Source organism: Podarcis vaucheri (assembly GCF_965113315.1).
Source record: "Podarcis vaucheri genome assembly, chromosome: 2".
Lineage (NCBI taxonomy): Eukaryota > Metazoa > Chordata > Lepidosauria > Squamata > Lacertidae > Podarcis > Podarcis vaucheri.
The window spans coordinates 37,272,817-37,285,997 of record NC_138760.1 but is presented as its reverse complement, the minus strand read 5'-3'; the positions used below and the strand labels follow the sequence as shown (position 1 = coordinate 37,285,997).

General features: G+C 46.2%; 1 protein-coding gene and 1 long non-coding RNA gene across 3 annotated transcripts in view; one reads left to right on the top strand and one right to left on the bottom strand.

The window, feature by feature from the left end:
• Positions 1-318: 318 nt before the first annotated feature.
• The window catches only part of LOC309525720 (uncharacterized protein), a 96,728-nt gene continuing 83,865 nt past the window's right edge, over positions 319-13,181 (top strand). For both annotated transcript variants that reach the window (XR_014216501.1, XR_014216502.1), the window contains exon 1: positions 319-507. The gene's annotated coding sequence lies outside the window, so the exon portion shown is untranslated. The remainder of the gene's footprint in view (positions 508-13,181) is intronic.
• LOC309525732 lies at positions 6,908-10,846 on the bottom strand. The gene is made up of 2 exons (XR_014216516.1): positions 10,639-10,846; positions 6,908-7,764 (listed from the first exon to the last, which is right to left on the bottom strand). It is a non-coding gene; the product is annotated as an uncharacterized lncRNA (long non-coding RNA).

Genomic DNA, 13,181 nt, shown 5'->3' with positions numbered 1-13,181 from the left:
TTCCTCCAGTGCCCACTCCAGTTTTCATTCCTATTATTTTCCTGCACACCCAAGTGAAAATGGAAAGAGAATTTGCTCGGTGACACATCATCAAACCATCTATCTTCATGCTGTTGTTGATTAGTCATTGTTGTTATTTACAGGAAGGCCATGACAAACCTAGAAGAAAGGCTCTGCATTTCAGCACAGCAGCAGGTAGGTACGTTTTACCTTCATGCCATCCGCTAAAATGCAGGTTTGTTCTCTCATCACAATCACTGTCTACCCACATCTTCCTTAAACTGCGCACCTTAGCCCGGCTTGATTGTGTACATTGACTGTTCTTGGTTAAAGATTAATAAGGGTAGAGTGGATCAGTTTCCTTTTGGGAAGCAAGTTTTTTTAGTAAAACAAACAGCCTAGGGTACCATGGAGAGGTAGTTTCTTTGACCAATTGGTTATTCTTCCTGCTGCAAAAATAACACAAGGATTTGTTTGGAGTGGCAAGGAATGTGCTGTTACGAGAAGGTGAGTTTTTCTTTCCAATAGTTAGTTGACGGGGAATTCCCTGCTGAAGTCAGGACTCCGTTATGAACTTGATGCTGGTGGCAGAAGGAAAGATGAGATCCTTGCAGACGTAGGGTTTGTCAGTCCATGTGTGTTCCAGCTTGCTTGAGATTGCTACTTCACTGCCGGGGTGTGCGTGTGTGTGTGTGTGTGTGTGTGTGTGTGTGTGTGTGTGTTGCTGTTCAAATGAAAGTTGATGCTTTTAATAATTTCAAAACCTGCACCTTCCGACTGGGGAGTTCCACAGCGCTCTCATTAATTTATGATGGGACCGCTGGCCTCAGCCACAACTCAAGAGAAACAAAAATGATTGCTGGAGGCAATCTGAAAGGCTGCTAATGCAACAACAGTGTCATATGACAGAAGGAAGGAAAAGAGGCCCTGCTTCAGATGAGCAGAAAGAGGGTGGGAGGAAAGGCAGGAAGTGTCAGAGCTGCCCTGGCACAGAAGGACACAAATGCATAAGGAATTAGGCAAAGACATCCAGCCATTAAAGACCTATTTGTCATTCTAAAGCAGGGGTGAGGATCCTTTTTCATACCGAGGGCCACATTCCCTGCCAGGGGCCACATGCCGGTGCTAGGCAGGGCCAGAGTCAACAGTGTGTAGAGCAACAAATGCAAAGGTTACCTTTGCCCAGTAGGCAAGTTTCTGCACATTTCTGTCCATCCTTCTTCCAGGCAAGCAAGATGTGATATCAGGTACCAATTGTAGCCAGGTAAAAACACTTTTGGCCACCAGTCCTGAGGTTCCTCTGTTTGAGAGTCTGCCTGTGGTATTTGCTAAACAAGAGGTATTTGTACTATTAATTCTATGAAAATTGGAATTGTATGTAGGTTTAATAACAAGAGCTGGTGAGCTCTGCTTGCAGGAGGAGGAATGAAGAGGGCTCAGGTCAGGTGAGGCCAAACTAGAGTCAGAGCATAGGGCTCAGTCCTTCAAGGCTTTGGGTATGAATTCACTAGAAGATGCTCAAAGGACAAGAACTATTCAGAGGGAGGGAGAAAGGGGACAGTATCTAGGGGTTGCCTCCAGGCATTCAAGCAGATACTGGTAATTTCAGTTTGCACAAAGTGGGTTAAAGCCTTCTGTTGCTGTAGTGCATCAAATCCACCTTTTAAAAGAGCTTCTTGCAGTTAGGGAAGTGGATGGGAAACGCTCTGGAAAGTGTGGTATGAACAAATGATTAATGCAAAGACATACAGACACCCCACAAGCAAAACAGAATGGGTGCTCATTGTTATATAACCTCCCCACAGAGAAATCAGAATGAATGCTCAATAAAAACAGGGCATAATTTAACCACTGCATAAGCTTTGTGCAATGAAACTGGGATGAATCGTCAATAAATTGGTTGTCTAGAGGAGCCCCAAGAGAAAGGTTAAGTGCTCTTTGCCCAGGTTGTTGTGAGAGATGGTGTTTAATGTTGGAAATGATGGGAGGAATTCAGCTTGGTGCTAAGTGGGGGGTGTATGCAGGCAACAAGGTCCGTTCATGCAATCGAACTTTCCCTCTCCTCCTCCCCCAGTGCATCCTAATGTACCCCCATGCCTGTTCCAGAGGTTCCCCCAAAAGCTTAGTAAAATTTGTTTGTATTTGTTTCTTCAGTGACACGTTGGTTGCTACTGACGTTTTGTGCATGGTTTAACGGTTAACATGTTTTAGCCTCTAGAGATATTGTTAATTATTGTTGTAATATTATATTTATTCCTGCCCTGCGACCATTCAGCTATAAACACTATTAACTGCCCCCCCATGATATCTTTTATTGGAGGGATGAGTGTTTAAAATACTGTACCTTTGTGCTTTCCTCATCAGGCCTTGGCAGTCAGAGTCAAAATATAAGGATGTTATGTGTTCAAGTTGCAGATAACTTCTGCGTCCTGTGTCCCCCTTAGGGATAGGTTTTTCTCTCCTAGAATCTGGGGACTTCCAAAGAAGCTGAATGAGTGAAGATTCAGGACAAGAGAATGGAAAGCACTCAAGAGTCAAATTGTAGAATTAGCTCCCACAAGAGGTAGCAATGGTTATCACTTGAACGGCTTCACAGGAGGTTTAGACAAAATCATGAAGGCTAAGGCTGTAAATCACTACTAGTCATGATGGCTATATTCTGCCTGAACTGTTGGAGGCAGCAGGCCTCTGAATGTCAGTTGTTGGGAATCACTGGACTAGATGGGCATTGAACCTCATCCAACAGAGCTTTCTTTATGTTCTTAGAACAAAGGAGCAGAATGGCTTAACTGTGATAATTACAAATAGCTTAGCTTCACTCTGAATTGTGTTGCTTAAGCCTCCTAGAGCGAAGCCTCTCTTGAGTTTTGGACTGGGGTTTGGGGAGAATGCAGCAAAAGGAGATAGCGTTTTTGGAGGAAGTGTTGCCTTGTGAGAGAGCTTGCTTCTCACACAGAAAACAGCCAATGTTTTTAATGGGAGCAACTTGCAGTATGAGACTTTTCTATGTCACTGTGTGCGCAAGCCCCTCAAAGTGAGATGCAGTAGAAAAAAATTCAGATTCCTTATTGACAGTGTCGTTCTTTCAGTCTCCAGAGATGGATGATCCCAGGCATTTCACATATCTTTTGAATTGCACAAGCCGGTATTTGAAGCCGCACAACTGCTCAGAGGCAATAAAATCTGTTCAACTAAGGCAAACTTAGATAAAGCCATTGGAGAGTCAGTAATTCTGAATTCCTCAATGTCGGGTTCCTCAATTCAGATCACTAGGGTTTCCTGAAGACAACAAGCAGGAGCTGTGTGTATCTAAGGACTTGTCAGCAAGCAACAGTTCAGTTCTTGTTGTTACAAGTAAAATGTGGCAAGATATTAAGCACCGCTCCGTATGCTACAGGTAGCTGCTCCTGTTGGCAAGCAGTGAGATTCCCTGGCTACCAAGGATATATAATTCAGGGAAACAGAAATGATGTTAAAATCTCCTTATGAGCATTTATAATTCATACCAAGTTCTTTTTTCACAGAGTGGGGATTCAGGCTGCCAACTTGCTTGCGTTGTCGGGTGATTTTGAGCTGCTGCTGCTGCTGGTTTGTGTTTTGAAGGGGTCATTTGTTGTCTTCCAGCCGAAGCCAAAAGGTGCTATGGCAATCCTTCCATTGGTACAAGCATTTCAGCTTGCTTGGTGGAATGACCCTCCCCTTCTCCCCTTGTGCTTTGTTGTGGGTTCTCCTGACCCTCCACCCCAGAGCAAATCTGCTGGGACCACAGGGGAAGAAGAAGAAGAGTTTGGATTTGATATCCCGCTTTATCACTACCCGAAGGAGTCTCAAAGCGGCTAACATTCTCCTTTCCCTTTCTCCCCCACAACAAACACTCTGTGAGGTGAGTGGGGCTGAGAGACTTCAGAGAAGTGTGACTGGCCCAAGGTCACCCAGCAGCTGCATGTGGAGGAGCAGGGACACGAACCCAGTTCACTCACGCTCTTAACCACTACACCCCACTGGCTATCTCCTTTTGCTGCATTCTCCCCAAACCCCAGTCCAAAACTCAAGAGAGGCTTCTCTCTAGGAGGCTTAAGCGGGAGAGCCCCGTTGTGGGCTTCCACAAGTGGATCTCATTAGTTGAATCCAGCTCAATGGCTTTCTTCAAGGGAAGAGTCTGCCGTAGGTTGGATGGCATGGGATGCTCCTGCTTTAGCTGTTGTGTGGTTGTTCTCTGCCCCCAAAAGTGGTGGGTCTCAAGGGATTCTGAGATACAGAGTCCCGCTCTTGCAATCGTCGTTGGTTGCTAAGTCCCCAGCATTTCCATTGTGAAGAAAGGAAAGGGCCGTAACATAGTGATAGAGCACATGCTTCGCACCCAAAATGTCCCAGAGTCAATTCCCAGCATCTCCAGGTAGAAATGAGATGGACTCCTGGCTGGAAACCCTGGAGAACTGCTGCCTGGCAGCGGTGACAATACTGATCTAGATGAACCGATGGTCGGTCTCAGTAGAAGGCAGCTTTTTATACGCCAAGGGGGGAAAAAAGCTTGCCCATGAGAATCAATATTTCTTTGTTTTGTTCCCTTTATATTCCACTTCCGTTTCCAAGGAGCTCTAGGTTGTGTACATGGTTCTCCCTTGCGCACAACAACCCTGTAAGGTTTTCTTTCTTGGTAGTGGCGCCCACCCTGTGGAACACCCTCCCATCAGGTACCAAGGAGATGAGTAATTATACCACTTTTAGAAGACATCTGAAGGCAGCCCTGTATAGGGAAGTTTTTAATGTTTGATGTTTTATTATGTTTCTGCATATCCTGGAAGCTGCCCAGAGTGACTAGGGCAACCCAGTCAGATGGGTGGGGTATTCTTATTATTTCTTCAGAGACATTGTTACTTCAAGCTTCATTCGGATGTGAGGGCGATCTGGCTGTGACATCTGTCACCCCATTGATTGCCAGGGTTGATTCAGCTGATCTGGCTGGCTAGGCGGTGTCCCCTTCCTCCCTCACCACTCCACCTCACGCTCACTCCATGTGCGTCCCTCCTGAAGCTGCGGGCTCGGTGGAAGAGGACTGTGACATTAACATATGAGTGCTGGAGGTGAAATAGTTAAACAGGTTGTCCAGTCAGGACCCAGGGGGGTGGAGTCAGTGGGACTATAAGACCAGCTCTGGGAGGGGCAAAGGGAGGAGTTGGTTGGAGTGGGAGTGAATTGGGATAGTTTGTGAGTAGGTTGAGTTAGTGTAACGAAATAGGCTGTGTCAGGAACAGACAAGCTAGGCAGACAAGTAAATATCGGAGAGGTGGTTTAGTGAGTGAGAGCAGTTAGCGGAAGTTATAGGTCTGGATAGGCACCCTATGATTGTAATTGACTGACACAATTTATGAAACCACACGCTTGTTAAACTACAATAAACAAACAAAAGTTTATGTTTCAATTTAACCCTGACGGGACTCAGTATTGTCCCAAGTAGGGCCTGGGTGGTGGCAGCGAGAAATAAAGTGGTGGCCCAGGAATCAATAGACGGTGAAACGTCCGGAGACCCTGTGTGATCGCCCCAAAGACGACCATCCCGGATAGAAGGAGTGTACCGTTCTTCAGTCAAGGGTACACGATAGCTGCGCTCCCCTGCTAGAACCAACTCAAGCTTCATTTGAACCATACCTTGTGCCTTTTTGTACCACAGGATTCTCCGTAGTCCATATTTTCTTCTGCCTCCCTGGTTGAAGGATATAGAGCAGTAACACACAGAGACACACACACACACACACACACACACACACACACACACACCTTTTTAGGGCCTGTGCTCAGCAGTAGCTTTGACTGGCACGAGCGGATGTGCAGTTAAGCTTACATATCTAAGATGCTTAGATGTTCCGTGCTTCAAAGTGCCTTTACGCAAATGATGCACTTCAGGCGAGCGTGTCCTTAGGATCCAATCCCTCTATCCCATGTGCCTGCTGCTGCCCCCGCAGCCCCAGAGGGAGAGATGCCAGTCAAACCATGCGTGGGAGTATGAGACCAAGGCAGTGAGCACCGCTGGTTTGTGTTTTTTGTCCATAACAATGAGCAGCGGCACAATCCATTTCTTCCTGGAGCCAGGGATAGAAAACAGAAAGAGGAGGCAGGGAGCAGAGGGGCTGGCAGGTGTGTCCCTTATTACTCCGAAGGCCAATTCTCTCCCCTACCTCTGACAGTGCCTGCAGAGAATGTGGCTTTTCACAAATGCCTCCGACAGCCCAATATTCCAAGGTGTCACAACCCGAAGAATTCAATAAACCACCTTTGCGATGGTGGCTGGCATTGTTTGGTGCTCAGGTGCATGTGGAGGGGGGTGGCAATGGAAAAGCGAGCTGCTGGAGGAGCTTTCTTTATCTTAGCGGCTATTATGAGGGCTAAATTAAACAAGCCAGCCGCTGAAAAGAAGGAAGCACTAAAGCCTCCCAGGAAGACTCTCTTGTTAATCAAAACAGAAAAGGCTCCTCTCTCTTTTTTCATTTAAGGATCTGAAAGACTCCTTCCTGCATGTGCATCGAGAGCTAGGAAGAATTTGGGAGGAGGGGAATGTGAATATTGAGTCTAAAACTGCTGGTTTTGCTGTATTTGGAGTTTTAGAGGAGGTTTAACCCCTTTCACAGCATGCAGGTGGCACTGTGGGTTAAACCACAGAGCCTAGGACTTGCTGATCAGAAGGTCGGCGGTTCGAATCCCCGCGACGGGGTGAGCTCCCGTTGCTCAGTCCGTGCTCCTGCCAACCGAGCAGTTCGAAAGCATGTCAGAGTGCAAGTAGATACATAGGTACTGCTCTGGTGGGAAGGTAAACGGTGTTTCTGTTAGCTGCTCTGGTTCGCCAGAAGCAGCTTAGTCATGCTGGCCACATGACCCGGAAGCTGTACTGAAATATACTCGGAGTCGAGAGTGGATTTCATGCTCTTTATTCAGCTCATAGTGGTGAGGAGGGAATGGAAGTCCCCTCAAAGTATCTGCTTTATATACATTATTTACACAATGGGCTGCACGTGATTGGCTAATTCCGGAATTCTCCTGTAAGCCAATCAGGTTGTGGATTCACTTCTATCTGGAGCTGGATTGGGTGGCTCCTGCCGACCAATCATACTGCTGCATTGTTCTAGGACCAATCAGACCACTGCAGTTTGGATCCTATTCAACTCAGTACATAACATGTACGCTGGCTCCCTCGGCCAATAAAATGAGATGGGCACCACAACCCCAGAGTCGTCTGCGACTGGACCTAATGGTCAGGGGTGCCTTTAACTTTACCTTTACTATCTCCTAACCTCTCCAACTTCAATTCCAACCCTCTCAGCTCCCACAACTCCTGACTGTCTCTCCTCAAATCCTCTCCTTTTAAACTCTCCCTCCTGGAACCACAGCCAATCAGAGGTTGCCATTCATTAACCATCTGCTGGCAGGGAAGAAAGAAAGAAACACTTACTGTCCCAATCTGTCCAGCAAAACCAACTTTTTCGTCACACCAGCAGGAGTTTTGAATCCATAGTGATTTTCTTGTTTGAACTCATTTTTACTTTCATTGTACCGAGTCTCCTGTACACCCTATAGAGGGGACTGTGATTAAGTGGTATACAAATTGTCAACATAGGTAAAAAAGTAAGCAGTCACTTCGCTGCAGATCCATAAAAAAGGTCTCTCTGATCTCAAGAAATGGTTGCGTTCCCATCTGCTTCCAGTTGGGAAGTGTACCTTCTCCACAGCATCTCAGGTACACATGATCACGAGATGATGGAAATCCTGTGACTTTGTAAGAAAAGAAGATGGTTGTTTCCTTTGTTGAAAACTAAATGGAACATCCAATCCTTTCCCATTTGTACAGTAAGCCTGCTGAGCCATTGGCTAGTCTCTTAGCAGACAGACTATATCCATTAAGTATGTAACTTTGATCGTACAAACAGTCTTGCTCTCCTGCACTGAAGAAACTAATGTACACCAAAATAACTGCAGGCCACCCAGCAGCTGACTTCTGACAAATTATGCCTCCACTAAATGACAGCTAATTTAGCTTGAATTACAGAGACTAATCAGATCAATAGGTTGAAGTGAAATACATAAGAGCAAAATCAATGGCTCCTAAAAGATGTATTGAGTAATGAATAAGTGTGGCAAAAGCCAGCATTGTTCATTCATTGTTAAGTGAGAAGGGTAAGGAATGTTTGGTACCTGATAAATTGCAGGCAGGGCTTGTGCAAGAGCAGAAGAGTGTCGCTGATCCGGGGAACTTACTCTCCTGTGTTGCATCTGGAATCATTGGGACAGACTTAAGGCTGCTGGAATGAAGGACTTAGGCCAGGCATAGGAAAACTCCAGCCCTCCAAATGTTTGGGACTACAATTCCCATCATCCCTAGCTAACAGGACCAGTGGTCAGGGATGGTGGGAATTGTAGTCCCAAACATCTGGAGTTTGCCTATGCCTGACTTAGACACTTCAAGCTTGCCATGTCCAGATCAGGAACACCTGAGGCAATAGGAAGTTGGAGGGGAGCAAAAACCTGGCGGTGCATCCATTTGTAGCAGGGAACGTTGGCCTGGATGGCAGGACCCTGGACAGCTCCAGCCTGATAAACTTGCTCTGGAGCCCACCATATTCTCAGCCTAGCTACTTATCTGAGGGTCTATTTCTTTGGGGTGGAAGGAGGAGTTTAAAGAGGCAGTCCTATCTAGAGCAGCAGTTCTCAACCTGTGGGTCCCCAGATGTTGTTGGACTACAACTCCCATCATCCCTGAGCTCTGGCCTTGCTAGCTAGGGGTGATGGGAGTTGTAGTTCAACAACATCTGGGGCCCCACAGGTTGAGAAAGGCTGATCTAGAGTATAGTAAGATAGGCTCTAAATAACTGCTACTCAGTTATTTTAAGCTGGGTGTGTTATCAGCTTCGCTAGGTGAAGGCAGAGACTGGGGGAGTCCTTGGGGATAAGGAGACCACCCTAGTAGCCTGCAGCTCAGGGGCTCCATTTCAGGGTGCTGGGATGGGGAGGATGCATGTCTGACAAGGTCAGTAATCAGAGATGAGGGAAGGTGTAGCCCACCAACAGCTGGAGGGGTTGCATGTTCTCCACCCCTATGTTAAAGGCACAGAGGTCCATTCCTCCTTTCGTCTCCTGACCTTCAATGGACCCAGAACATAGCACAGATCCCACTTACCACATTCAGTTATCCCTGCTTGAATAGCTATGCAGAAGAGGGAATTTTGGCAAATGCAGCTTCTCATGCAGAAATAGACCACATCTGCTGATTCCCCCCAAAAAAACTACTTGCTTATTAAAAAAATAATTTAGTTTTACTTATTGCAATTTGTTTTTAAACAATGCGATTATAATTATATTAAACAGCAATTACCGTATTTTTCGCCCTATAGGACGCACTTTTCCCCCTCCAAAAATGAAGGGGAAATCTGTGTGCGTCCTATGGGGTGAATGCAGGCTTTTGCTGAAGCTTGGAGAGCGAGAGGGGTCGGTGCGCACCGACCCCTCTCACTCTCCAGGCTTCAGGAAGCTATCAGCAAGCCTGGGGAGCCTACAGGAGTTCCCGCAGGGCTCCCTAGGCTGTGGATAGCAGCTTTCTGCCCGGAGCGCGGGGCGCGCTGAAGCAGAGCGCCCCATGCTTCGGGCAGACATCGGGCAGCCCCACAAGCTCGGGGGACAGCAGGGAGGTGCAGTGCCACCATCCCGCTGTTCCTCAACCTGGTTTGGAGGCTGGCGCTGGGGAGCGCGCTTCTCGCCAGCACCAGCCCCACAAGCTTGGGGACAGCGGGGAGCCAGAGCGCCGCCATCCCGCTGTTCCCCGACCTGGTTTGGATTCCCCGACCTGGTTTTTTTTTTTGGGGGGGGAAATAAAGGGGAAAAAAATTCCCTTTATTTCCTCCAAAAAAAACAAGGGGGGGGGTACTATGGGCCGGTGCGTCCTATGGGACGAAAAATGCGGTATATCATGTAAAGAACTAAGAGCCCAACTCTCCTTTGCATCTGCTTCCCCTAGGTTGGTTCCACCTCAGGTGTACTTTGCTGCCTTGAAGCCGCCACAGATTCAGGTTTGGTGGCAGGTCATCCCATGGAATGCATTGTTAACATAAGGACTGTTAGTATTTTCCTGGAATTCTCACAACTAATGCAATACATTTAACAGACCTAACCCAACCCTTAGCTTCAGTGGTGGCTCTTGCCTACTGAGACTGGTCAGCAGAAGGCAGGGGGAGCAACAGTAGGTTGAGTGAAAGCCAATGAGAACTTTGCTAACCTCAACTTCCTCTGAGCCTCCTTCTCCTGAGGCCCTTCCCTCCCCCCTACTACTAATAATGGCCTCTTTCCTCTCAACTCCATGTCCTTTTGTGACATCACAGGCAGCTCGCAGCCAATGGCAACCGCTGGGGATGCATCAACACAGCTCCCCCTGGCCTCGCAGTTGTGGGGGCACCTCAGCAGTGATTCATTTATTATTAAATATATATATATTTATAGCCCACCTTTCCAGTGTACAGACACTAGGGAGGGGCACACTACAAAACTCTGTTATCTGATGGGCTTCCAAAGGTGAAGATCAACCAGCTTACATCCACAAACACCAGCCTTATGGCACCAACTGGTTTTCAAACACGAGTTCTGCTGGCTTCCACCCACCTTCTGCCAGTTTCCACTAGGTCCATCACTTCTGGCCATGGATATCGGCTGCCTTCAGTGAGTTGGTTAGTAGTTCACAGCGTGCCACTGTCATGTGATCACTTCCATCCCTCTGCCAGTTCGCTGCCTCTAGCTAGAAGATGACTGGGCAATGCTGAATAGCACACCCGTTGCCCACTGTGTTCTGCAGGGCAAGAGGGAAAGGCTCACTTTTATATACACTCAGCTGCCGTGGGCTTTTGTGATGTCACAGATAGCCTGTAGCCAATGGCAACAAGCTGGAGATGCAGCATTCTAATCTCCCCAGGCCTCACAAATCCCGCTCTGATCTCCCTTCAGCAACTGTATTAGCAGTTTTGAGATGCCAATATGCGCATGATTCTTATTCTTATTCTTCATAATAATAATAATTAATAATTTTATTAGTATTTTCCACACAACAACACGAAAAATATCAAAAAATAACAATACACAAAGCACAAAAACCAACATTCAAAAAACCAAAAAAACCAAATCCATATCTTACAAGTTAATAATATAAACACTAAAAAGAAAAACAAACATTGACTTCCACCAATCCTTTACCTCTCATTGCGTCTTCCTGTTTTCCTTATCATCTCTATCCTAGCATCCAGATATAAATCCCTCTTATCCTTTCACTTCACAAGGTTATTCCAGACTCAGACAGATTTCTGTCCTCAAACCTTGGCTTTTAAGGTATTCATTTAGACACTCCCATTCCTTTTTCACTTCACTTTTTGGTTTTTGCCTTATTATATCTGTCAATTTGGCTAATTCTAAATATTCTGAAAGCTAATATGTGAATGATTCAGTAATTGTGTTACTGAGGACGATCCATTGCGGGATATAAATGAATCGTTCTCTTCCCAACGAAAGGTTAGGCTGGAAGATTTCTGGCCATGAATAGCTGCTTGATGCAGTGTCAGAAAATTTGAGAGGGAAGCATAACTTATTGTGACTGTCATCACAGGTTTCTTACTAAACCTGATGGCCAAGCTGGGAATCACAAGTCCACTCCTGCCCTCTCTGCAGCAATGAACATCTGATTCCACAAACCTTATGGCAGACTGACATGGAGCCATGTATCCACTCCCCCCTGCCCCCCCCCCGTCCCGCCTCCAATGTCCTACCCTGGTCAATTGTTACTAGGGTGACAAAGGAGAGACTTTAACATAAATGGGAGAAGATGAGTGAAGCAGAGCAGAAACTCATTCTCCCCCCTCCTTTTGCTTAAAATGGTTGCATAAGCTTTGGGGAAGCCTTCACTGCCAAGAGGAGCTGCCCACACTCCTGTTTTTAAATGAATGAGCAAGATGTTTATTTTTCATCCTTTGAAAATTATTCCTATAATGTTTGTGATCCCTTATAACTAGAAAAAAAGAACATCAGATCTGCAATGGGATGATAATGTTGGCAACTGAAGTTGTGTTATGCAGAGCTCTGTTGCGTGTACCTTAAGAGAACAGTGATTTTTGCAGATTCCTTGAAATTTTGAAAACCTCAGAAAGATTTCACTTGGAAGATGTGGATAACACCAAGATGTTATTTTGTCACACCACTGTTCCTACTTTATCTGCAGCACTCCATCTTTTCTGAGTGCAAACATATCATAGTAGCGGGGGACAGCAATATACCATATTTTTTGCTCTATAAGACTCACCTTTTCTCTCCTAAAAAGTAAGGGGAAATGTGTGTGTGTCTTACGGAGCGAATGCAGGCTGCACAGCTATCCCAGAAGCCAGAACAGCAAGAGGGATCGCTGCTTTCACTGCGCAGCGCTGTTCTGGCTTCTGAGATTCAGAATTTTTTTCCTCTTGTTTTCCTCCTCCAAAAACTAGGTGCGTCTTGTGGTCTGGTGCGTCTTATAGAGCAAAAAATACGGTAATTGATATTAAAGTACATGTCAGGAACTGCTGCAGCTATGATAGGTCACTTCCTGATTACCTGTTTACTGGGAATTCATCCTGATTTGTTTGCAGGGAGGTTAGATGGCACCATCTATTTATTGAGCATTCATTCAAATATATCCAGTCATTCTTGAGAAAGACAGATGCCAACAACATTTAAATTTGCTGATTGATTAATTGCACTTATATCCTTCATTTTTTGCCAAAGAGCTCAAGGTGACCTATGTGGGTTCTCTCCTTCCTCATTTAAACCCCACAACATCCCTTTTATGATACTTTAGATCAGTGGGTGACTGACCTAAGGTCACCCAGTGAGCTTTATGGCTGAAACGGGATTTAAACCCTGGCTTCCCAGGTCCTAGTCAGCACACTTGTACCACTCTGGCTCTCTTTTCAAGGAAGTTAGAAAACATTACATTGAGCAAGTGTTGTCCCTCACTTTGCGGTGAGGTGGCGCTGTGGTCTAAACCACGGAGCCTCTTGGGCTTGCCAATTAGAAGGTTGGCGGTTTGAATCCCTGCGACGGGGTGAACTCCCATTGTTCTGTGCCAGCTCCTGCCAACCTAGCAGTTCGAAAGCACGAAGTGCAAGTAGATAAATAGGTACCGCTCCGGC